The 24,699-nt window shown below is 30.5% G+C and overlaps 1 long non-coding RNA gene across 1 annotated transcript in view; it reads left to right on the top strand.

Moving 5' to 3' along the window:
* LOC148226662 (uncharacterized) overlaps positions 1–24,699 on the top strand; it is an 87,113-nt gene that overhangs the window by 19,462 nt on the left and 42,952 nt on the right. The window contains exons 2-3 of the long non-coding RNA XR_015812363.1: positions 16,358–16,471; positions 19,039–19,122. This is a non-coding gene — a long non-coding RNA (uncharacterized LOC148226662). The remainder of the gene's footprint in view (positions 1–16,357; positions 16,472–19,038; positions 19,123–24,699) is intronic.

Raw genomic sequence — 24,699 nt, 5'->3', positions numbered from 1 at the left:
ATGTGTGTGCTGTGTATATAGATACACTTACACACAGAGCCAATTTAACCTCGGAAAACTTTCCGGTATGGACAATCGTGTAATAAAAACCATTGTTTCATTGGAAAATAAGGGGTTAAAAAGAACAGCATCGAAGTTGCAATAACAAAGGAATTTCCTGTGGTGACTCTTTATAGCGTAGTGTGTTTGAAGTGTTAAAGTTTTATCGAGAGGCATTAAAAATAACGCCAATTAATGTAAATGAGGATATTCTTTCGTTTAATCTTGATGTATTTATATATCTTTAAAATAAATTTAAATTAAGTAAGAGACTTTAAAAGTTAAGACAAATAGCACAGAAGTAAAAGTAAAACTTGTCAATAATTTTTCCGTAACTCTGCAAAACATGATATAAAAGTACTTTGTGGATAAACTACGACTTTGCGATTCTATACTTAGTTAACCTATTAGGTTATAGACGATAAGGAAACGTTATATGCTTAGAAATTTTCTTCAATGACATTTTAGGTAGCTCGAAAAATGACTAGGAAAATTCACTGAATGATGATTTAAGAACATGTAAAACTAACAATATAATCAAAAGTAGGTATGGTAGGAAAAATAAATGATTGTGTTAGATTTAAAAACATTAAAAAAAAATAAAGCACTATTTAAGATAATTAGGTGAAAAATCATTGTAGGTAGAATGATATTTTTATTAATTTCTAAGGACATTTAACTAATATTAAAAATTGAAAATATTTGCGACTAAATTTTCGTTGCATTTTTTAAATGAAACGTAATTTTATGCGTTACTTAAAAAATAGCAGCTTATTAGCAAAATATTCTAAATTACATCTCGATATTTTTTTTACGGAAAACGTACGCTTTAAGGAAAATACGAAATATTTAGCGACTTTTGTGTAATAATTAAATTATATAGAATGTTTTCTAAAAATTGTATTAAAAAATAGCCTTTTTGAGATAATATTTATAATTAAATTTATAAATATTTATGTAAATATGTATTATAAAATAAAAAATACGCAAATAATGCATAACACTTTTAGTTTCAGATAATTTGGCCTACCATATGTGATTTTTTTTTTGAAAAAATCATTAATTTGCATTTTAAATAAATTATGTTAACTATGAGTTTTAAAAATTTGAAACTTTTTTTGTGTACTCTCGATGATATGAGGTAATACAAATCATAAAAAATTAGTGTTACAACATTAAAAAAATTTATTCTTCATATTTATTTACTTAAAAAAGAAAATATAAATCTAAAAAAAAGTTATATTTAAAAAAACAATTCTTCAATTTATTTTAATTATTTTGTCTAGTACAATATATCTTTAGTTGGTATCAAAAAAAACATTGCATTATTTTTAAATGATTATGGTTTTTTAGAAAAAAACATACATTTCGCGCAACTTTATCAAATAAGTTTTTTATTTAAATTTGTTTATTGAAACTTACTTATTGCTGATATTTAGTACCAATGTTTAGTGAAGCATATTTCTTGGACTATTTGGGTAAAAATATAACTGAATGAATTATTCATTTCGCCTGCCATCCCTATCATAAAAAAGTGCGGTCATTTATTTTCGGTACTGCTAGGTATTATTAGATTTGCCTGAGATTAAGCAAATGTACAAATACTAGAAAAAAATCGTATATGCAATACCTGCTTTTGTTTTCACTTCGCCAGACACCCCTATCATAAAAAAGGCGCGGTCATTTATCTCTTATATAACAAAATTACTGGGAACTTTTGAATACCGTTAAATCCGCCTGAGATAAAACAAATGTATTTCTTTTATGTTCATACGTCGCGCATATAAAAAAAAAACTGGTATTTATGACCAACAAATAATTCTGCTCTACATTTAATAATTTACCAAACATAACATAATAAAAGTTTAAATATCATACTAACTACTGTTTATCAACCGTTATTAGGGCAAATTGGGTATGGTGAATTTGCTTAGGTTAGGTTTGGGTTTGAACAGCAAAAAGACGTTTCGTAACATTTTAGATAAGTATGAATATCTATCTACGTGTGAAAATGATTTCACTGAGACGCCATTGAAAATTTAACTTCATGGTAAAACACATTAATTCATTAATTGTAACGTATACATCATGATTTATTAGAATGACTGATTAGATATGAATGAGACGTACGAATAAATTTAGTTTATATAGTATCAATATTTCCATTTCGCGATTCATATATATTTGATTTTCTATATACGTCATATATAATTTAATTAAACTAACACATCTTAAATGAAAATTCTATGTTGATTATTATAAAGAGTAATTTTATTTTTAAAACAATAATTTTTTTGTAATTTAATATATTATATCGTATGTATATGACCTACATATATTATTATTAATAAAAAAGGTAACCTAACGGGACATTTCCAAGTCATATTTATTCACGGCGTGCTCCACAATTTGTCAGTACCTATTCATATTAAATTCTGAACAAGTTGTTTACCTCATTGAACTATCTATTGAACAATCTATTTTCATAGCATTAAGCGCAAATTTAAACCCTTATCATTAAGATGAGCAACTGAAATTTATTTATTTACATTCGTCTAAATAGGTGTGTGTGTGGGTGCGAGTGATGAGATTCAGCCGTGTCGTAGTATGAGGAAAGCTCACGAAAGCACAGTGGGCTCGAGCAATCTAAGTCTTGTTACCCGAGGGATTTGGGGTGGTCTGAGTCTGGAGTTGCTACCCCCCAGGGTAGAGGGCGGCGGTAGCATCCCAGAAAGACATTACTATTTCACAATTACAGTGGAAAGAGAGGCCCTCTTCTTCGGGTCTGCGCGGGCTATGGGATTTTCCAACTGTTGTAAAACACGCCGTGGAAAACTTTTAGTCGGATCTGACCGATGATTTCGATGTATGAGCGACGAGCGTATAGGAAAGTAATGCTATGCAACTTGCAACGCGGAGCAGCGTGTGCGGTAATAGGATTCAAAGTAGCAACGACAACAATTGGATTGGTTTTGCAGCTTCATTTTATGTCAGCAGTTAGAGCATCATATACTTTCATAGGACTATTATAATATCCTATCCTATATAAACAAAGCTTATATTTTATGTTAGCAATAAATTTTCTTAAATGTTATTAACTTTTTTAAGCATTTCCGAAGGCAAAAAAAAAATAATCCATAGAATACTGATTTTTAAAATTTTTATCGTATGGCAGACATCGGAATCAATTATAGAAATAAATTTTTATTAGATTTGCTGTATTACAACTTTTTTATACGTAGTAATTATTATTATTTATTCAAGAAATTATATTATGATGTTAAACAATATATATAGTGCCATTTATGTCATAAGGCTCGGAATCATCGTTTTCCCTGGGCCCGAGTTTGCTCTCGGCGGCCCTGGATGTAGTACTCATTATTATAATATATCCGACTAAAAAAAAAACATTATCACTAAACCAGTATCCATTTCTCCTAGATATAATATTTACGAGCTTTATAAATATTCCGTTGACGTGTAAACATTTATTTTAATAATAAAGACATAAAAATTCGCATTAGGTCAAAACGAATCGTCCGAAATACTTTGTGACCCTGGGCAAAAATTAGTTATTTATTTTTGTATGCCTTTCAAAAAGTGTTCGGCGGGTATCCGAGTCGGCTGGTGCTCTGCTGGTCTCCGGGGCTCTGAGGGCCCGGGGGTCCCCAGGGCCCCCGTCGCTCTCAGCTCTTCGGATGACGCCATGGGAATACGCCTTCGCAAAATAAAGTCTGACAGGCGCCCTAAAAGTTTCGCTCTGACAATCGACCGCGAATTTTTTCCCTTTATATTCCACATATAATGTGTATTATTTGTTATTTATACACATCATGTATTATATACTTACATTATATTATTTTATAACCTCGAAAATGGCTTTGCGCTTAACATAAATTATTCACAACGCATCGGTTGGATGCGACTCGAAAACGGTGGTATAAATATATATTATGTGTTATTAAATTATTTTCGAGTTTGTTTAGTTGATGGTTTACCTTTATGCAATTATATAATAATCTAATTGATAAAAACAAATATATAAGTATTTATTAATTATAATTTCACTAGTATAAATTAATTTTAATAACTGTTTCAGTAAAATCATATGCGAATAGATTTTCGCTTATAGATATATTTTTCTACTAGCGAAATTATATGCTGCTCTAAAATGTCTATGAAATTTAATTGGACTAATGCTAAACGTTCATTTGCTGTTCAAAACAAAACCAACCCTAAATGATAACTTAATGAAAAAATATATCAAAAACTGTAGTTACTTTTAGAACGTCAAGTTTGATTTGGTTAGGTTTAGGTTTGAACAGAAAATGTACGTTTCGCAATTGTTACAGTGAATGTGTATTTTTTAGTGTTGTTTTAGCCAAAATGTAATAAACAATTGATTCATAATTTCACTGATATTTTTTTATACGTTTTTTTACACATGTTACGTATATCAAATGACAGATTTAATTTCATTTGCACGTGTCAGATAATTTATATTTTATTAATCTACCGGTGAATATGTATTTTATTATGATTTCACTGAAATTTCAGTGAAAATATATTTTCACTGGTAAAACACATTTACTGTAACATATACATCTAAATAATTAAGGAAAAAAATAAATCTTATTAAATATTTAAAGGCAATCTAAATAATACCAATCAATTATTAAAAATCGTTAAAGATAAACAAGTAAACACTGCATCAAAAATTTTCAAATTTTGCAAATGTTCGATTGTGCTAAGTTCTATTTACTCTGTAGGTCAATCCAAAACCACCAAGCCCTTACCGTAAATTCATTTTTAATTTCACGCGAATCATGTCAAGGAACTATATATACCCTTATGTATTTCTAAAAATAAATTCGTCAGAATTAATTCACATTGGAATTTAGGCAGTTCTATTCATGCCATCGCACATGAACATGATTTCTACTTTCACTGTCATGCAATAGACTATTCACACTCCAACCACTTTTATGACGCAATTAACCAAATATTATTCACCGATTATTAACCCTTATAAACAATACGACATTCAAGATAAATATTAATTTAATTGATTCGTCGTACCAGATCGTTTTTACTTGATCTTTAAGTCCATATTTTTTTCCCAAATGCCATGTTTCATATAGAGGGTTTTTGATAAAATGGATGACTCTCTGCTTGCAGCCCCCTACTAGTTTAGTCTATAGAGTTTAAAGTTCAATTTTCACTGAGTTGTTTTATAATATTTTTGATAGCATAATGTGAATAATGAACTCGTTTAGAGGTATTAATTCGATTCAGTCATTATAAATCTAATAAAATTGTATTTTATACCCTTCACTTAAATTTATATAATATTCTAAATAAATTATTGTTATAAAAAAATAAATTACTTAAAATTTAATAAAACTGCAAGCATTTTCTATCTAAATACAATATATAAAACATATGTTTATTTTTCTTATGAAAATATGATTGATTATCAATATGTATATATACAATGAAATAAATAAAAATATTTTTCGTTAAACAAGTAACATAGTAATTTGGTTTGGACATGAAAGCTTACTAGTGAGTACATATAAAATACTCACTTTTTCACTTGCCATTTGCATTCTATTCCGCGTCCTATATATAGGTATTTATTTTCACAATTTATTTGTTGAATATGTTATCACAAAAACTATTCAAATAAAATTTTATTATCAAAGCTAACAAGGTAATGTAAACATAAAAGTATATAAAACATAAAATAGGATAAAAAAACAAATTAAAATATATGTTAATGGCGTGGAAACCCATTAGGTATTTTCTTATTAGATTTAAATAATTCTCTAAAAATTTGAGAAGCTATATTTTATTATTAACTTATACCAAATTTTCAATATAAAAGCTTGATAAAAGTATTAATTCTTAGCAGTTCTTGTATATTTGAAAATTCTTGTTAATTATTTATATTCACTTAAATATATTTGCCTTAAAACATGCTAAATTATTATAAGTTTTATAAAAAATATTTTTATAATACCTTTATTGTAAATAACAAATTTAAAACGGAGAATATTTATTTTCATACATATTTAGCGTCAAAAAATTATTTTTAGTACTATTATTTATTCTGATTTTTAATATATTTGGAATGCTGAATTTTTTTTCGATGTGGCGTATTAATTTTTTTTCGGTTATATATTTTTTCGTGCCATATATTTATTATGAATCTAGAAAAAAATTATCGCCCGCAATTCACCGCCAGCACTTTACTTACTTTTACTTTAAATTTTGATTTTTATGAAAAAATATTTATTTATTCTTGAACATTGATTTTATAGTTGTCCTTTTAGCATGTTTTTTAATCCGCAAAACATTTATTATATGCACTTTTGATTAGATCTTATACATACATACTGTTGTACTTATCTAGGGAAAAATCACAAGGAAACATATTTGTTATTAATAAATAAGTATGTAAGTCTGATAAATGCACGGGCTTTGCCATCATGGCGGTGCTGTGTTAGGCCAAAATAGTGGAGAAGTAAAAGTTAAATCTAAAAAAATTGTGAGAAAACTTTGACTTTCGTTAGAATTTGACGTGCTTGTTTTAGTCTTGACACTTTAGCGCGGTTCCATTGAGACGATTGACCTTAACACACATATGATTCATGAATTGTTAATTCACCAGTTAACTCTTTACGATGGTGTTTTTGTTAAAAACTCACCTGTGTTGGAATAAATTTTGCTGCTATGTTTCATGTCCAAAATTGTTTGGCATGGAACTTAATATATTTAATTTTTTAGTTGGTCGATGTGCTTGTTTTGTACCACTTCAACGTTTGCGACATTTATAAACTGAATTTTATTTTTTTCTTTCTGAATTTTATATACGAACAATTTCTTAGTAATTTTTAAAGTTTATTTTGTAAATAAAAAAAATGTTTATGAATTGTAAACACTAGTGACTGCTAAAATATAAATATTGTTATGTGGAATTTGAGATAGCACAAGATCTCCAGTTTTTGCTTATTCAGGAATATATTTTGGAAATTTAGTTCGACGTTTCGCAACGTCCACATTTCGCAACACGAAGTCCTGTGTACATAGAAATTTGCACGTGGTTCTCGGGCGGTGCCCCCCAGACCTCCTGGGACCGCAGACCCCTCCGGGTGTAGAGGGGGCTCCCGCGGTGAAAAATCCCGCTCTCTGGTTCTCGTTGATAATTTTCGTACCGGCCGTGTTATTGATGGCCGGGGCTGAGGCCCCAGCACGAGTCCGCCACTGGCGACGGATTTAATGTCGAGAAATCGGAGCCAGTCGGGGGCACCCACTAGGCCCACGGACTATTGCGCTCTGGCATGCCATTCGCGGCGGGTCGCCATTGTGGATGTTTCAAGAACTCGTTTCGTGATTTTATTACCAGGAAAAATATCGATAATGCGTGCGATCCCGCGCCTTAATGTCGGTGGCGATCAATTGTTTAAAGTTCAAAATAAATATTAAATTAATAACCTTGACTAATACTTCTCTGTCAAATTGTCTAACGTGATATTTCTGTGCGTCAGTGTGTATGTGTGTCGAGCTATACATCATAAGCGACCCGTGTCCGCCCAAGTTTGAAAGCGAATACCTTTCATTTGACACTCTTATTAGTGATTCCATTGAGAGGTCGGGCTCTATTGAGCGTGTACTTGGGCCCGGCCACTAAACAAGGCGCGTCCCGTGGGACGCCCAAACGTCGATTCATTATTGGGACACGGGAGATGCGTCCAGGGAACGCCGGACCTGTGGGGGCCCCCCGGGCGCTGCGATTTCCGACGTCCGGACACGTGACCGGGGGCCGTAAATTTTTGCAGGCGGGTTTAATTTTCAGATAGGAAATGTAAATTTTAAACATATTCTTAACTGCCAGTTTTTATTTCAAAGCATTAACTTTTATAAAAACAACCTGGATGTGGATATATTGAAGTGCTTCCAGTCCCTTGTTTACATATGTATTAATTGAATTATTATTATTTTTTAATAATTTATAGCTAATTGTTTATACACTACAGGAATTTATTCAAAACATACATAAAATAATATAAAAAATACTTTAATTTAATTTAAAAAAAAATATTTTAATTTATTTCTTAATGAACGAAGATGTTTCTATATTCCATTGAGAAAAATCGCTTCATTTTTATTTTTGCGTACTGTTCTAAGAATATTATTATAAAAAAAATCATAACTTTGTACAATATTCCCCTGGCCGTACTCGTTTTCTTACACGTACCTATCCTTAAATTATCTCTATTTCTAGTAATAAATCTATGTACATCTTTATTTCTTATTAAATACTTATTAAAATATCCATCCATTCCAATCTACAATTAGTAAAACTATTTTTATCTAAAACTATGTACTCTTATTGTTTAAACATCGTTTTATCTAATATATTAATCACATATAATATTTTTGCACAATAATTAAAATGGGGCAATTTAATACTATTGCAGATTATTTTTTTTGCTATTCGTCCTAAAAAATATACATATTTTTCTATTATTTTTTTTAATATGTAATAACAACGCTAAAATTTAATTTTTATCTACACTTATTCCTAAATATTTAAATAAACTATTTCTATAATAGAGTTATATTATTTTTATACTTATACTGTTATACTATTTTTATATTATTATTTAACATACCTTTATAATTATTAAACATACATTTAGTTTAAGTACATTATTTTTTAACGATATTTCTATTATACTTAATATATTATTTAAGTTCTTTATCAAAAACTTTTTTGACATTGTCACCTATATATAAATTAAAGTATCGTCTGCAAACAGATGTATTTTACATTTTTTTATGTAATTAATTATGCCATTAATATATATTATAAGCAATAATGGTTATAATATAAATTAGAAATATATCAAAAAATTGTACAATACCTCTGAAATCTATGGAAAATTCGCAAAGCCCATATTGACGACGAATCTAAATAATCTCACAAGAATAAATAATCAATAATTTCGTTAATGGAAATATTTTCAAATGGCCAGTGAAATAATAAATAGTGAACCAAGATTAGATTTAGATGACACTTCATAGCATACAAGTACTCATTTGAGTATTTCAAAACATAAACAGCAAATTATCGATGATTTATTAGGAATCGATTGTCAGAGTCTAGAAAAAATTATCACTTGCAATTCACTGCCAGCAATTTACCGTCAGCAATTAATCGCTAGTAGTTTACCACCGCGGCAATTGGTTGCATAAACAATTTATCACCTACAAATAATCCCAGTATCACCCAGGTAATACATTAAATTTATATAAATTTATTGTTCATTTTAATCGGAATTAGTGATTAAAATGAACAATAAATTTATATAAATTAGACAGATTAGGTGTACCTAGATTTTCTAATCTCACGGATGAATATCGTGGTGATTAATTGAAATTGAGCTAGGTCGTACATATCTATTATTAATACAGTTCATAGAAAATATCTTAAATGTATTAAAAATAAAAAAATAAAATAAATTGAAAATATGTTTTTTATTTAGGTAGCATTTTTATAAATAAATACAGTTTCACTGATCAGGAAATCAACATTTTTATAAAATCATTGCTTTTGAAAATAGAGTTAGTCCATTGGGCCCTATTAAAAACATGTTTTTTGTTTAAATAACGCGAATATGATTATTGTATATGAAATTTTTATGAAAAAAGACCGTAAACAATATAAAATAAGTCTATTATTGCTTAATAATATTTTTAAATCATTTTAAACGCAAACTAATAATTATTCAACAATAATATAATATGGAATTGCCCCACTTTCAAAATCAATGGCTTAATTATTTTTAAACTCATGAAACTTACACTTAGATTGGACCCTATTGCTTTTTTAAAAGTAAATTTTGACGTGATATAGGAAATGCAATACGAGTTGTATGTATTGCATCACTTTCTTCTTAATTGATTAGCCAATTTTTCTTAAGAGTCGTGATTTTTCCTACAGTGTAGACATCCTTTTTTGGAAAGCATTTGCTACTCGGTCTTGTTGGTTATGGATAATGCTCCTGCTCATCCTGTAGAGTTGGAGACGACTTACTGAAGGAATGGAAGGAGTCCTTCTCCACTTCTTTGGCCTATGGATCAGTAGTTTATTTTAAACTCATTCAGCGATGCTTTGAAGTAACCGAAAGAACAAATCTTGGAATCAACACTAAGCTTATTTAAATATATGTTTGGATAATTTGTGATTTATCGTGAATATGTATTTAAATTTAAAATGCCTTTCTTTTATATTGTTGCTAGGTTTTGCACCATGTAGTTTCATTACTGCTTATGACCTATGTTTGCGATTAATATTGAATTAAAAGCTTCTCAATTTGACCTTCACCCCCAAACCTGCCCAACCCTAATCTCACCATGTAATTTGCATATTTTCCAAAAATAGAAATAAAAAGAAACTATCACAAATCGCCAATGAATCGTTATTGTGTTTTCCGCCCCCAAAATATAGATTTAGTCGTCCACAAAAAAAGGCGTCGCTCGTATTCGAAAGATCCGTCCAACGTGTTGCGTGCTCGGCACCGTTGCCAACCCTAACCATAAATCACCACCAGGGCCTCTGTGGGGCCACAAGCAACAACTATGACAGATCTCAAACGGCCGACAAGATAAATATGTATAAAAAAATAGCATGTATAACGTATTTACGATCCGTTTTATTTATCGCTTCATTACGCAACACCTGAAAATTAAAATGGGCGGTAGATTTTTATAGCTGGTCACGCGTGGCCGTCAGATTTAGCATATCTGACTTATTTGTCATCATTGGATATCAGATAAATCACATTATGTATTAATTGGTGAATCAGAGAAATAATTGAAAAGACGACAAAGACTTGTTCTTATGGTCGTAATATAATTGAAATTAAGTTACAAGAAAATATATATTTTAATGAATATCAAATTAAAATATTCCGATAAAAAATTGCAAAAATATTTTTTACAAGACGCAGACAACCCTTGCCCACTTTTCTTAAAAATGAACAAGGAAACTACATTTAATAAAGAGCGAGTGCCCAATACCTGGATTTTAAGCAAAAATTCTCTAAGCATATCACGGAACTCTGGTAAGCTAATAATATCTACTTTACTGATATTAATATTAAAAATCAAGATTACTTATATTAATCTAAAATGATTTAGACACATTGAATAAAGAACTAATTTTTTTCCTATCACATGAAAAAAAAAATTTTAGATAGTGATTTGATAATACTTTTTCATAAGGGAAAGGGCCCTAGTACTTGTAACGGCAATGGTTCTTGCAATGTATACCAAAAAGTAGTTTCTGTGTCGCTACTGCGCCACCTACAAGACCTCTGAAAATCTACCACAGACATCATCCCTGCGCCAGCTTCTCCACCACTATTCGGAGAAAACATCATCATTCATAGTATGTCGCAATATGTAATATAATCAAATAAAGTTCTCACTACTGCGTCTTACTGGCTGCGAAGTCACACCCCTTAGGTAGCAATTTGGCTAGCTTATGAACTTTTTAGTTCACTTGTATACCTGTAGGAGTCTTTAGACATGTAACACCATAATAAGTTATATCCATTAACTAAAAAAAAACAAATGTAAGAACCAAATAAAATTGTCGTACATTATTTCAAGAAAATCAATCTGTCCAATATTAGATTTGTCATCACTAACAAAAATATGTATATCAACTGTGTACGATGTGATTTTTATCTCTGTATCTATAAAAATGACTAGATGATGGCTTTGATCCGACAAACCATAAGTTTAGACCTGAGGATTGCCATGTGCACCCACGCCTTTTGAAATTTGCATTCTCCGAGCGTATTCTTCCAATTAACCTTTCCGTATAATACAGCGAGTGTGTGTCTCTTGCACGCGCTCGGGGGTGGGCGACCCGTGGGGGGCCTCTGTCCGGGCTGAAATATGATAATGTGATTAGGTGCGACGAAAATCGTGGATTTCCAACGCGTCGAGGGAGCAGCGCCGGGGAGCGGCCCAGGACCGAAATCAGGCCAAATGGACTACACAAATTAAAACTCCTAACCCGCACGTTTGACGCCTTTTTATTCTGTTTATATGCTCGATAGACTTCGATATCGATATGTTGTTACTTCATTGCTGCTTTATGTCGGTGCTATTCATGGTGTAGAACAATTGTTTTTAACCGGCATTTCGCGAAACACTATTGTTCCGTGTACTTAAAAAAGCGGTTGAATAACAGCACAGATTCATTGCTACTGAATTCAATACACCATGCTACTAATCAAGTATCCTACGATATGGTTTGAAGCATGGATTATTGACACCAAGCTATAATTCTCTATCTTTGCTTTTTCATTATTTAAAATGTCTATTTTAATAAAATAATAAATAAATAAATAACAGTAGATTACGGTGATTTTGTCTCATGATATTTTACATTAATTTTTTATGTAAAATTGCACTCTGACTCTGAAAATTAAGACAAAAATTAAGAAAGTAGAACTTTTTTATTCTGAAAAAAGTGTTTTTATTTAATTGCAAATATCTCCGGTTTAGTTGGCTGATTGCATAGTATTTTATATCAAATTAAAGGTAAATTTCCCAGAAACTGTTTGTACAACACTTTCAAATCAAATTATTGGTTTAGGCAGTACTTATCATTTTTGGTGAAATATAAAAAAAATGTATTTAAATTTTTAATTTAATTTTTTGATTGTACTGCGAATTAGACAAAAAAAAATAGTTTTAATTTTTTTTGTTTTATGTTAAAACCCGATCCATGAAAAATTAAATTAATAGCTGTTTTTTAAAATCAGTTTTATGATTTTAAAGAATGTTCTTTATATAAATTTTAAATGGTATAAACAATTACTTAGGTTTGATTTTCTGTCTTCTGTGTGGATTGTCAGTTTCTCGAATGGGCAACCATCAAAAGTCTAAAAATCATTAATAGAGACGTTTCATGGCCTTCAATTGCTGATAAAAATATTCACCGTGCTTATCTCTTTCATCGCCAAGATTACCAGGGAACAAATCCAAACGAAAGTGCAGAATATGAATCAATCCGAATGAAATTGAATATATTTGCAAATAAGTAAAAGCACTATTTTTCAGAATAAAAAATACGGAAATATATCAATATCTAAAAAACTGTTTTACTTTCCTAATTTTTGATTTTGATTTTTGGATTCAGTACGCAATTTTACATAAGTAATGACTGGCAAATATCATATGTCGATTTTTTTAACTATTGATTTATAAACATTTTCATGCTCACAATTTTGTTATTAGCTACGATATAATAAAATATACAATGTTAGTGGTGATATATATTAGCTACATTTTTTTAGCCATAGGAGCTGAAAGATTTTTTGGCCCTTAATTTTCCAAAACCATATTGAATGTCAGAAATTGTGAAACTATCGTTCGATGTTATTTTTGATCGTTATCGATATATTTTTGGGTCATCGTTGGAATCTAAACTCTTCAAAATTGCTTCGAAGGCTGTTTGGAATTAGCTCACAGATAAAATTTGATAAAATCTAATGATAAAGGTAATCTTTTTTTGGCTGATAATTTTATGATATTGTTGACCTTTTTTATTGTAATTCATACTCACTATGATTTTAATAAAATAATTAGGTAAACATACATTTAAATTTCATCATTCTACATTTTCAATCACTTCTTCTAAAGTGTTGATATATAATATTATCAAAAGACGTCATCAAGCGAACTATTTTATTTTTTATTTATTCGTGACATTCCTCACTATGAATCACAATGTTATATTTTTTATTCAAAGCAAAGCCCGCAAAGTTATATTAAATTTATCTATCGTACAATAATTTTTACGTTTTTTACAAAATGCATATCGCATGACAAACCCGTAAAAATCATCAACAAACAACCGCCAAGACCAGCTTTTAATTATTTCATTACCATAATGGGTCTCTTTTTTCACGGCAAGTATTTAATTAAACGCGCCCGGGGCGAAACAAAAAGGTGTACCGTGTAAATTGGTGCGACCATTTGATAATGGGTAATTATGATATTTTTTTAACCGTCGCCGTTTCGGTGCCCCCTCGCCGGCGCCCCCTTGGGGCACCGCGCACGCAGTCCTGTGATTTTAAATACGCCGCGTGATTAACTCGCTTATTAGCGGATCCGTTTTACGATCACACCTATTGACCAGTGAAAAAAAATGGCCTCTATACATGCATCGAGTTAAAAGGTTTTGTATAATCAAAATTTAACTCGGATACGCTAAATGTATGGCTGTGTTGTTTTTAATTTATTCGATGTGGACAGGTTAAATTAGTTGGTTTAGAGTTTTAATATAATTATCGAAAATAATGTTTAATATTAATATTATGTAAAAAAAGTTATATTGTGTTACAACCGCTTGATTTTGTGTACAACATTTAATTTGGAAAAATTATCATCACTTGTTGTTTCGTGTAGGTTATATTTTCACGCAGCTTCTTTAAATTATGTTTTTTCCTACTATTGCAATACAATCTCTCAAAATAACAAGTGCATCATACGACAAAACTTATTCGCAGGCTTTCATTAAGTCTTCACTACAGGCGAAGTTGGTACATCGTTGGTACACAGTGAAATATCTTTGTAACGAATACCAAAATAACGAAATTCCTACTATAACAAATCTTCAATTTGTCCCCGAAAAAAATTCATACAAAATGTTTTCATTGTATCGAATACTGATCTCAGTATAACGAAATATTTTGATTCGAATTTAAAAAATACGTTACAATACACAAAATTTATCCGAATTCAGTTCGTCCTTGATTTGGCGTGTGTCGGATGTGGATGCGACATTCAAGGTGTTATGCCGACCCTCAAACTTTTTTTATAAAACATTTTTTTAACTAGTTATACTTGTTAAACAATCTGTACTTCTAGGAGAACCTATAATATATTCATGTCATTAAAATTTTGAAAGTTTATGATTTTATAAAACACCAGTGATCGAATACACGATTTTCATTTTCATTTTTTGGTATTAGCTAGATTTAATTTCCGCGAGATATTTTATAGTAACCAGTGGTATAGTCGGTGACTTATACTAAAAAGACCTGATTTTAAATCCCATATACATAGATCCTAAGTGTTTCTTAAAATTTCTGTCGTGTCATGTAGATCAGAATTAGTGAATATTATATAATTATATTTTTAATCGATTAGATTTCGTTTTCTTAGATATTTTTAATGTCACAGATGAATAATTAAAAAAAATGGTGTTAGGTCGTGAATAGGAACATAATAATTGTAATAATAATATATAATTAATTTTAAAAAAATATCACTAATTTACATTATGATGTGTTGTGTAGTGCTTAAGCCGTTGCAACGTATTAGACTAACGCTTGACACGTTACAACATAATATTTGTAATAAATAAATAAAATAAAAATTAAATGAACACGTTGTATTTTATTCTCTGAGTTGAAAAAGCTCATTTTTAAAGAGTTTTCAATACCAAATATGTACGATATAGCTCGATTTTAATTAGTCATCCGTGAGATTATGAAAATCTAGGGAAACCAAATCTGTGATGATCAATCTGAATTATAGTTATATAATAATAACTTCTATCTCCCAGACATGATTGAAAAAACAGATTATTATTAGTTTATTCTTTGATTATTATTGCTACCTAAACATTTATATTATATTTGTGAGGGTATAAGTGAATTTTTATTTTTTTTATTTATTTTTGCTACATGTTGAAAGACATGGCAGTGGAGGATTAGGGGAGAGTCCCTCAGAGGATTTACCTCTAGGGAATCAGCTCTCGGAGAATTTACTTCCGGAGACTACGTCCTCAGGGATTCTGCCATTTGGGTTCTCCGGGTACTTTTCTCTCTGGTCGAAATGCTGCATAAAAGTAAGGGGTTGATGAGTCAAGGATATTTTTTAACTTTATGTCTAATCGAGCTTGTGAATGGTCTCCTACACGAATGATTCTTCGTCATACAAACATTGAATTGTATCTTGTTCATCTATAGAAAAATACCGGTTTGGTTATTATATTGCCGGAATCTACTTAAGGTGTTTGTGTTTCATGGTTATACTATCTGTTAAGCAATATTTGTAGTGGTATTTACTCATTAAATCTATAATATTTATTTATTATTTATTATGAACAAAAAGTTTTGCAGAGACGTTATTGATAGTTTATTTAATCTCACAAAAATAAGTCTGTGAGTCTTTTATTTTATATATGCGTAGTAAACTTTATCGAGATGTTATATTTTTACAGTTGACGACGACTGGAATGAAGGAGAGAACAACGAAAACGGCGAAGAGAAAGGCGAAAAAACGGACGAGATGCTACCTCCGTCACCATCGCAGGATCAAGAAGACAAAACCAAAGGTTAATCTAAAATCATTTAAATATTATACGAAACTAAAAATTTAACTTAAGGGTCAAGTATCATACATACAATTAAGATTTAGCTAATTTCTAAAAATTGATAATATATAAAATAAATATTTTTGCTATCTTTGATAGCTCGAAAACTTTTTAAAATTCATGTGAGAATGTTCTTGAGCTGTTCCAGAGTACATGCTGCATTAAACTGCACCTGTTTAAAACCTTACAGTAAAAAGTATGGGGTTGTTAAATCAGGTGGTATTGATTGCCAGTGCATGTTGCTAAACGTGGCATTATTTTTTACTCCTTTTTTAATACAAATGGTCACAATTTCACACGTTTATACTTAATAATGACATATTTTGTATTCCTCAATGGTATGTATAAATTATCAGCTACTTTTGATGTGTGCGTTGTGAAAGAGTTTATTTATATACATTTTTTTCTAATAAACATAAGCTTTTAGATTTATTGTCTTTAAATTTGGTAATTTTTTGGTATATTTCTCTAGTTAAATTATAATAATAAAGATTGTTAAAAATAAAATAGTTTTGCCATTTTAACGGTTGCTTAATTAGGCCGACAGCGAAGCCTGAAAAGCAAGTAACGACGAAATCGTGAAAGGATTTTTCACACCCTGTTGAGGATTTGTACATAATTTTTCTTCTTAAGGAACAGGTTATTAATTATGACGCAGGTTTTTACGGATACGTTAGAATTTTAAAGATATTATAAAGTATTTTTATGAGAACATAGAATGATTTATTTATTAAAATTATATTATATGTCAGTTAGCGACAAGGCGACGATTATTTCGAAAGCTTAATATTTAAAGTAAATATAAATAATTTCGTATAAAAAGTTTTTTATTTTCTTCTTAATTTTTTTTTTTTATAAAAATAATTAAGAAGCAAATAAAATGTGATAAAATAAGTATGTTTAATTTTAGAAATTGTCGATTCTTAGCCATATTTTTTTATACAGAAGGATTGAGCAGCTCATATTACAAAAACGCCGCAAAAACACAAGAGCAAATGCATCATGTAAACACATAACACAGATATTATCTAGGCTGTTCGTGTATATCATGTTTCTGTTACATAAACGAAATTTTTCCTGAAGTTTTTGTTGAAACTTTGGGACATGAAAATTTAATCTCTCTATTGTAAATATGTAAGGTATGCCTGCTACCTTATTGTTTTTCACGCCGCTCAAAAATTGCATTTGATTTTCCGGATAGTGGTTATCTAATTGATATAACTCTTATGTTTTAGACACATTTCCACTAATTATTAAAATATTTTCAATAAGTAATTTTCTTTGTTTCTGAAAATTAAACAATATGGATAAAAAAAATTTTAAAACGTAAATTAGTAAATGACGTTTTCAAAGAATAGAAACTTTATGGGCTTATAAAGTTTCTATACATTTTCTTGATTTTTGATTAATCCTAAATCTGACCGATTCAATCAGATATCCGCAAAGCTTTGCGTCGCAGACACATGCTCTATCTGTCTGATTAATAATCAGTCGTACGTTAGACCAACGTTTGATTTACATATTACCGTATGAGTATGAATCATGCACGAGTGGACAGCGTCATTTATGATTCAGCCGTTGATGGCCGCTGGTTGCGGTGTGTTTTGCATCTGGACCATTTAGATACGGCTAATCGGGGCGGCTATTCCGCATCTAATATTCCACTGTGTCTGCTTATCGATGTCCCGTGCTCGTCCTAATACTGGATAGATACGTGGCAACCTCTAATTATTCGGTCTGAGGTTAATTGATAAATGTTAATATATATATATACATATGTTAAGTGAAACATTTTTCAAAACTGAATGATTGTTCAGTATCTACTCTAGGTACGCAACATAATTTGGAAGTTTTTGCTTATCGATTAGGTAATCTAATTTCTCTTCAGTGCTTATTATAAACTGAAAGCGCGCTTTGCAAACGGCCAAATATTTTTCCCGACACTAATTGGGTCGTTAATTTATCCCAGTTGCATTCCCGCACTGTTAATCCAATTCCGAATATAAAGTGCACTTCGGTCGAACTAGCACTGCCGCCATTAAGCAACTAATTATTATTTGTAGACATCCTCCAGCTCCGTTTTGATTAAATTATGGATCGCGATTGCGCTTCGGCTTCGGTTTGGTTATAAAACCGGACCGTAACATTGCAACCATCGCCGAGTTGGCTCACGGGCTTGAGAACGTTTGACGGCTGACACTTCCAAGAAAGGCCCGCGGCATTGGGAAAATTATCAATAATAATTCATGAAAGGGCGAGGGTGTGAGGGTAAGAAAATGAGACAGAGGCAGAAGGCAGCAAGAGGGGCGCCTTAAAAGCCTGTCACATTGATATTTCATTATCGGCGCTGAATAACTGCAAGGGTGTTTGCTTTCTACGGTTGAGACATGTGTGTTTTTTTCTATTAAATACTACTACATGTCTAAATAGCGATATCATTTTTTACTTTTAACTTTTCTACTGATTAAAATGTATCTATGTTATAATAAATATGATAAATGTTTTAATTGAACTATTTTGTCCAACAGAAGAAGATATAAAAGAAGAGGATATGGACGAAGACGAGAAAGATGATTTAGATGAAGATTTTGAGGCGCGAACTCCACCAGATGGTAAGTCATTTTTTAAATAGTTCACCTTCTAGATAGGTAATATAATAATACAGAATATACATTCAATTTTTAATTTAATGGATGTTTTGTTTTAAATTTATGTATCAATCTATTTTTTAAATGATAGTGATAACAATATAGTAACAAAGTGTCGTAACATAGATTTTTTTCAAAATATATTTTTGAAAAAAAATTTATTCTATCGTTTAATGAAATCACGAGAAAAAAATATCGCAAATAATATATATTATTTATCACACGATAAAAAAAGTAGTGATAAAATTGAAAAAAATAGTAGTTTTTATATCATATCTAAGCAAATGTGATTAAAATATTTTAAATTTTATATGAAATTTTAAAGTGTAACAAAATTTAAGAATATAGTTCAAAAGTGTATATGTACTATAAAAGTAAGGTTAGTTCAAAGACACGCGACATTTTTTAACACTAAATTAAATACATATATAAAGTAGATAGCATAAAATATTTTTACCAAATCTTTTATAATAAAATAGATGTGAATATAATATAATTATGACAAAAATAATAAATTCAATTGCCAGATTTAATTTTACTAAGGTAAAAATAAATCAATTTCATTAACAATTTATTATTTATTTATCTTTATTTTTGTATGGTTTTATTTTGTAATCATATTTTTTATTATTTGTAAATTTGTCATGATTATGTTATATTAATATTCATTAATCATCTATACAATTTAAATGAAGCGGGGATTATAGATGTAATAAACTCTTAATTTCACTTTACGTATACGATTAAAGATGGAAAAAACTCAAGGGTACAAAATTTTATAAAAAAATATGTTATATGATAATTATTAAAACTATTAGATTTTTTTTTAAATAATTTTTTCGGTAAAAAACGGTACTTTTGATTTTGAAGTATTATGGAAAACGGCTGCATTCTTAAGCTTGTAATGGTCTTCTCTGTGAATACTCGGTGGAGCTCTTGCTGCCAGTTCAGCTCAACTCTTGTTTATTCCAAGTCAGAAGCGAAGTGGTCATTCTGACTGAAGTGTCCGACGAAAGTGTATTCCTGTAAATTCACATTGGCTGTGTTCGATCTTATTATTCTTCGAGAATTAGCAAAGGTCCAAAGTCCTTCCAGTTCTTTAACGTCAATCCAATGCGATGGTTCGGGGTAGAAACATACTATTTAAGGGCGAAATAGAATAGTCCGTTACGTCTCGGACTAATAACCCCAGCTGCATAGACATATATTGGATATAAATTATATTACACATAATAATTTATATTTATTGTTATAGATGTCACCGATTCCCAGACTTCCAGTCTGGTGGTTAATACTTACTTGTAAGTATTTATTATATCTGATTACCTTACTCAGTTGGTATTGATTTACCCCATTGTAACGCATTGGGCTTACGCCTGTCAGCTTATAATGGAAGATTTATTAAAAAGAATAAATAAAATTAAATATGTTATTGTCCAGTTTTAATTAACTGTCGGCGAAGTAAAACGCATTCCATTGTATTTAAGATATACTGTTAATTAGATTTTCTGAGAATTAATTCTAAAATTATAAATAAGTACATGACCTTCAACTTGGTAGCCTTAACTTGGAATAAGGCCAAGTGAGGAAGTAGGCAAGAAGCGGACCAAAGCCTCCATTCTATTCCTACGAGAGTAGTCGCTGTTGGTACACGTATTTATTTATGCGTTTTCCATTCTCATCAGGTGCTACGTTTCCCTTTCAAATTATCACTCTAATTTGATTATTGTCCTTTGAATGCCGACCTGTGGATTTTCCGTTGTGGCAATCCAATTGTTCTATAATTCTTAACAGTTTATTTATTTTTATATATCTTTAAATTATTTTTCGACAATAATATAAATAACATATTTTATATTTTTTACTACTTGAATTTCCTTTTATGTATCTGCAGCTGAATTAATTTACTAAAAATTTAGAGATTAATCTCTTAATATGTGCTTCAATTTGGGTTTGATACTGTCGCGCTAGCGATGGTACGTAGAACCATCAGATGGAGGGTTAACTGCATTAATTCCGAGTTTCAATCCTGGTAGACATAAACGGCGGGCAAGTGATGTAAGAGAGTGTTTTTACTACTTTTTAACGTAGTTTTTACAACCCCCGCCGGCGACCCTTGGGCACCAAGTTTTTATGTCCGAGCTCTTCATCTGCAAGCACTCAGCGTGTAATCATGGACGATCAAGGACCACCTGGTACACGGAATACACTAAAATAATTAATAACCGCGACCTCGAGCTCTTGATTGGAAAATGATATTAATCAAAGACACAGTCCGACGAACAGATTTATTTTGCAAGTTACTTTTTGTATTTATCATATTTTAAAATACCTGATAGAAATCGTAGGTGAGAGATATTTTGATAGGCACTTCAGAATGTTTTGTTTAATTTATATTTTGTTCTACATTTACGTTGCGAAGGAAGCATAACTAATGGATTTATTTCCGGTACCCATCATATTTATTCTACCTAATATATGCAAAACGGACCGGTCAATATTTACACATTTGTACTTGGGTTAATTCGAACAATCGTATCCGAACCCGTCGGTCAGTCATCGGGGTGGAAGGTTGAGGGAGGTGGGGTCGTCCGACCGAAGGGCGACCATGGGAAGTGGCAAAAGTTCCCCGGGATTGATCGGACGAGATGAGACGGAGGAGTAGTAGAGCGAGCCTCGGGAATGGATACAACCGTATTACGCAGCCAGTTTAGTTTTATGACCGGAGCGAAACGACCAGCTAAACCTGTGGGTGCCACCCGACCCCGACTAAATCAATCCAACCCGTAAAAACGCAACTTTGATCGACGGACTCGTCCGTGTGCGGTTTACGCGTGCATTAATAACATTATACATATTTTAAAATTTAATTAAATAAAAAATATATACTAAAAAAAGATATTTTCCGTTTGAGTATTTTGCAAAACGTTGAGGGATTAATTAGCGTTTGTTTATATCGTATCATCTGCATATCTGATTTGTCACATAGATTATTATGAGAGCCGCCGAGAGCAAACCCGGGCCCTGAAAAAACAATAATTTCGGGCCCCATGACAAAAATGTCATTTTATATATATTTTACAATCGTAATAATTTCTTGAATAAATATTAATAGGTAAGAGTTTGCCCTTTCTATGCTACAAATAAATATAAAAATTAGCCATCGTTGCGACATATTTTTTTAAATCATATTGTATGCGAAATATTTTAATTACGCATTAAAAAATATTAAAAATATCGACTCATAATATTTACCTGATTATTTCTATATTTAAAAGCAATTAAATCGTGCTAGCGCCGTTACAGTGGGAACGCTAGGTTACGAGCGTTCCCACTGCAACGGCACCGACACGATTTTATTGCTTTTGACGTGAATTTTTTCCTTCTGAGAAGTGATAATTATTTTTGTGCTCTCCTATTGACCAAAATTTGCTTTGAAAATACTTTAATCAGCCCTCTTATATTATAGGTCCATAATAATATCGATAAGGTTAGCAATAATATTTTTAAAAATAGTGTAATATTGAAATGCAGACAAACTATGGAACAATATGTGAGATGCGATGTCTGTCTGTACTTATTCTTCCGCTTATTGTCCCCTAAGATATAAGTCTGTATTTTGGACTTGACCTAATTAAAGTTTTAAAATTATAATTAGTCTTAAAATTTTCATTAGGTTAGGTTTGGGTTTGAACAGCAAATAGACGTTTTGCAACTGTCATGTTGAGTCTCATAGACATTTAAGAGCAGCATATTAGCGCCTATCAGTAAAATTATATTCTCGTCAGTAGAAATATATATCTACTGGTGAAAATGTATTTTGACTTTACTATTGAAAATATAACTTTACCAAAAAATACACCTTCACTGTAACATTTATACGTCGCATATGTATAAGAGTACTGGTCAAAGTATATTCAAACCAAATTTACGTCAATAAGAGAGTGCAAAAACAATTATCACTTCTCAGAAAGCAAAAATTCACGTCTAAAGCAATAAAGTCATGCTGCTGCCGTCGTAGTGGAAATGTTCGATAACGAGCGTTCCCACTCGTTATTGATCAAAATTTGGTTTAGATGTGCTTTATTTAATTTTCACTCGTATCATTGTTATAAAAAGTTTTAGCATGAACGTAAGATAACCGAGCGTTTTCACTGCGATGGCCACGACATAAGTTAATTAATTTTAAAGTGGATTCCAAACAGGGACGCCCCCTTGAATTTGGCTAGAAAAATGCATGTCATTTAATGTAATATTATAAATCTAAATGCAATCGAAATATTAAAAAAACGACCACTGATTAATTAGTATTTGCCTGCCCCCCTGAAAAAATTTAGAATAACGTACCTGCATTTGACACTTTGAGCACGCGTGATTATTGACAGCTGTCTGATTTATAGTGCTGCCAACGTATGAAACGCGAATTTGATCACTCTGCCAATTTTACACGATTATATTACTTTTCCAAAAATTATATAAAACTAGTTAGTTGGGTCTATACCAAGCAATAAAAAATACGCAAGAGAGAAGTTGTAACATATAAATGAACGAAAAATAATATTATAGTATTTGAATGGAAGGACAAAAATCGTCACGATGTAGACTAGGCGTGGCTTATCAAATAGCTACTATTTACATATAGTAAATTTCTATATTATGTATAAAAAAACTAGTGAAAGAAAAACAAAGGAGATGTTTAGAATCGTAATTCAAAATCATATATTTATATGGAAGATTGCTTCAAAAAATAGCATACGATTTACAAATATAACCAAACATAAGTAATTTTAATGTACATACATGAATATATTTTGTGTTGCATATATCAAAGTAATAAATATAAATTCCGTTCGATTTAAAATATGTTGAGAACCTTTAGTATTATGCGAATTACAATAGTGAACAATTAACTATAATACTATTTACAAGGATAGAGCGAATCATACGTTTTTTTGTCACTGCATTTTTGTGTTTCTTTTTAAGTAGTAGTCTCAATATCATCTCACCGGGAACAGGGTATATTCTAATTAAATGATATATAAATAATAGTTAAGAAGTCTAATTTATGTGATTAAATAAGAAAAAAGTTTTTATAAAGTAAAGGTTATATTAGCGGCGATTTAATCCTTTTGATTTTTATTAAATTTATTTTTTTAAGAAGAAGCTTATAATATTGTTAATTTTAACGTCAATCATGAATTGTAAACTATCGATTCTTCTTGCATTGTCGTTCATTAGCTTCGCTTATCTTTTTTTTATGCAAACTTCAGTGACTATATAAAACTTGTAATGTTTAGCAAAATTTTGCTAACGTTGCTTTTTCTTCTTCATACAAATCTGTAAATAAACTTGCCATTTAATGAAATTAGGAATGTCTATAATATTAAATTCTTAGTAAATTCCTTAGGAGAATGCAGAAAGATTAGTAAACACGGTGATGAAAGTACTAAACCGCTGACAATTTTTTTCATAAACTGAACTTTGTGGAACAATCCGGAAAAAATAGGGGTCTGCTAGAATCTCAAAAATATAAAATTAAGG

Source organism: Plectrocnemia conspersa, unplaced genomic scaffold, assembly GCF_051122295.1.
Source record: "Plectrocnemia conspersa isolate PC_06_02 unplaced genomic scaffold, ASM5112229v1 ptg000014l, whole genome shotgun sequence".
Taxonomy (NCBI): Eukaryota; Metazoa; Arthropoda; class Insecta; order Trichoptera; family Polycentropodidae; genus Plectrocnemia; species Plectrocnemia conspersa.
Note: the sequence above shows the minus strand (reverse complement) of the source record. Positions and strands in the feature narration are given on the sequence as shown.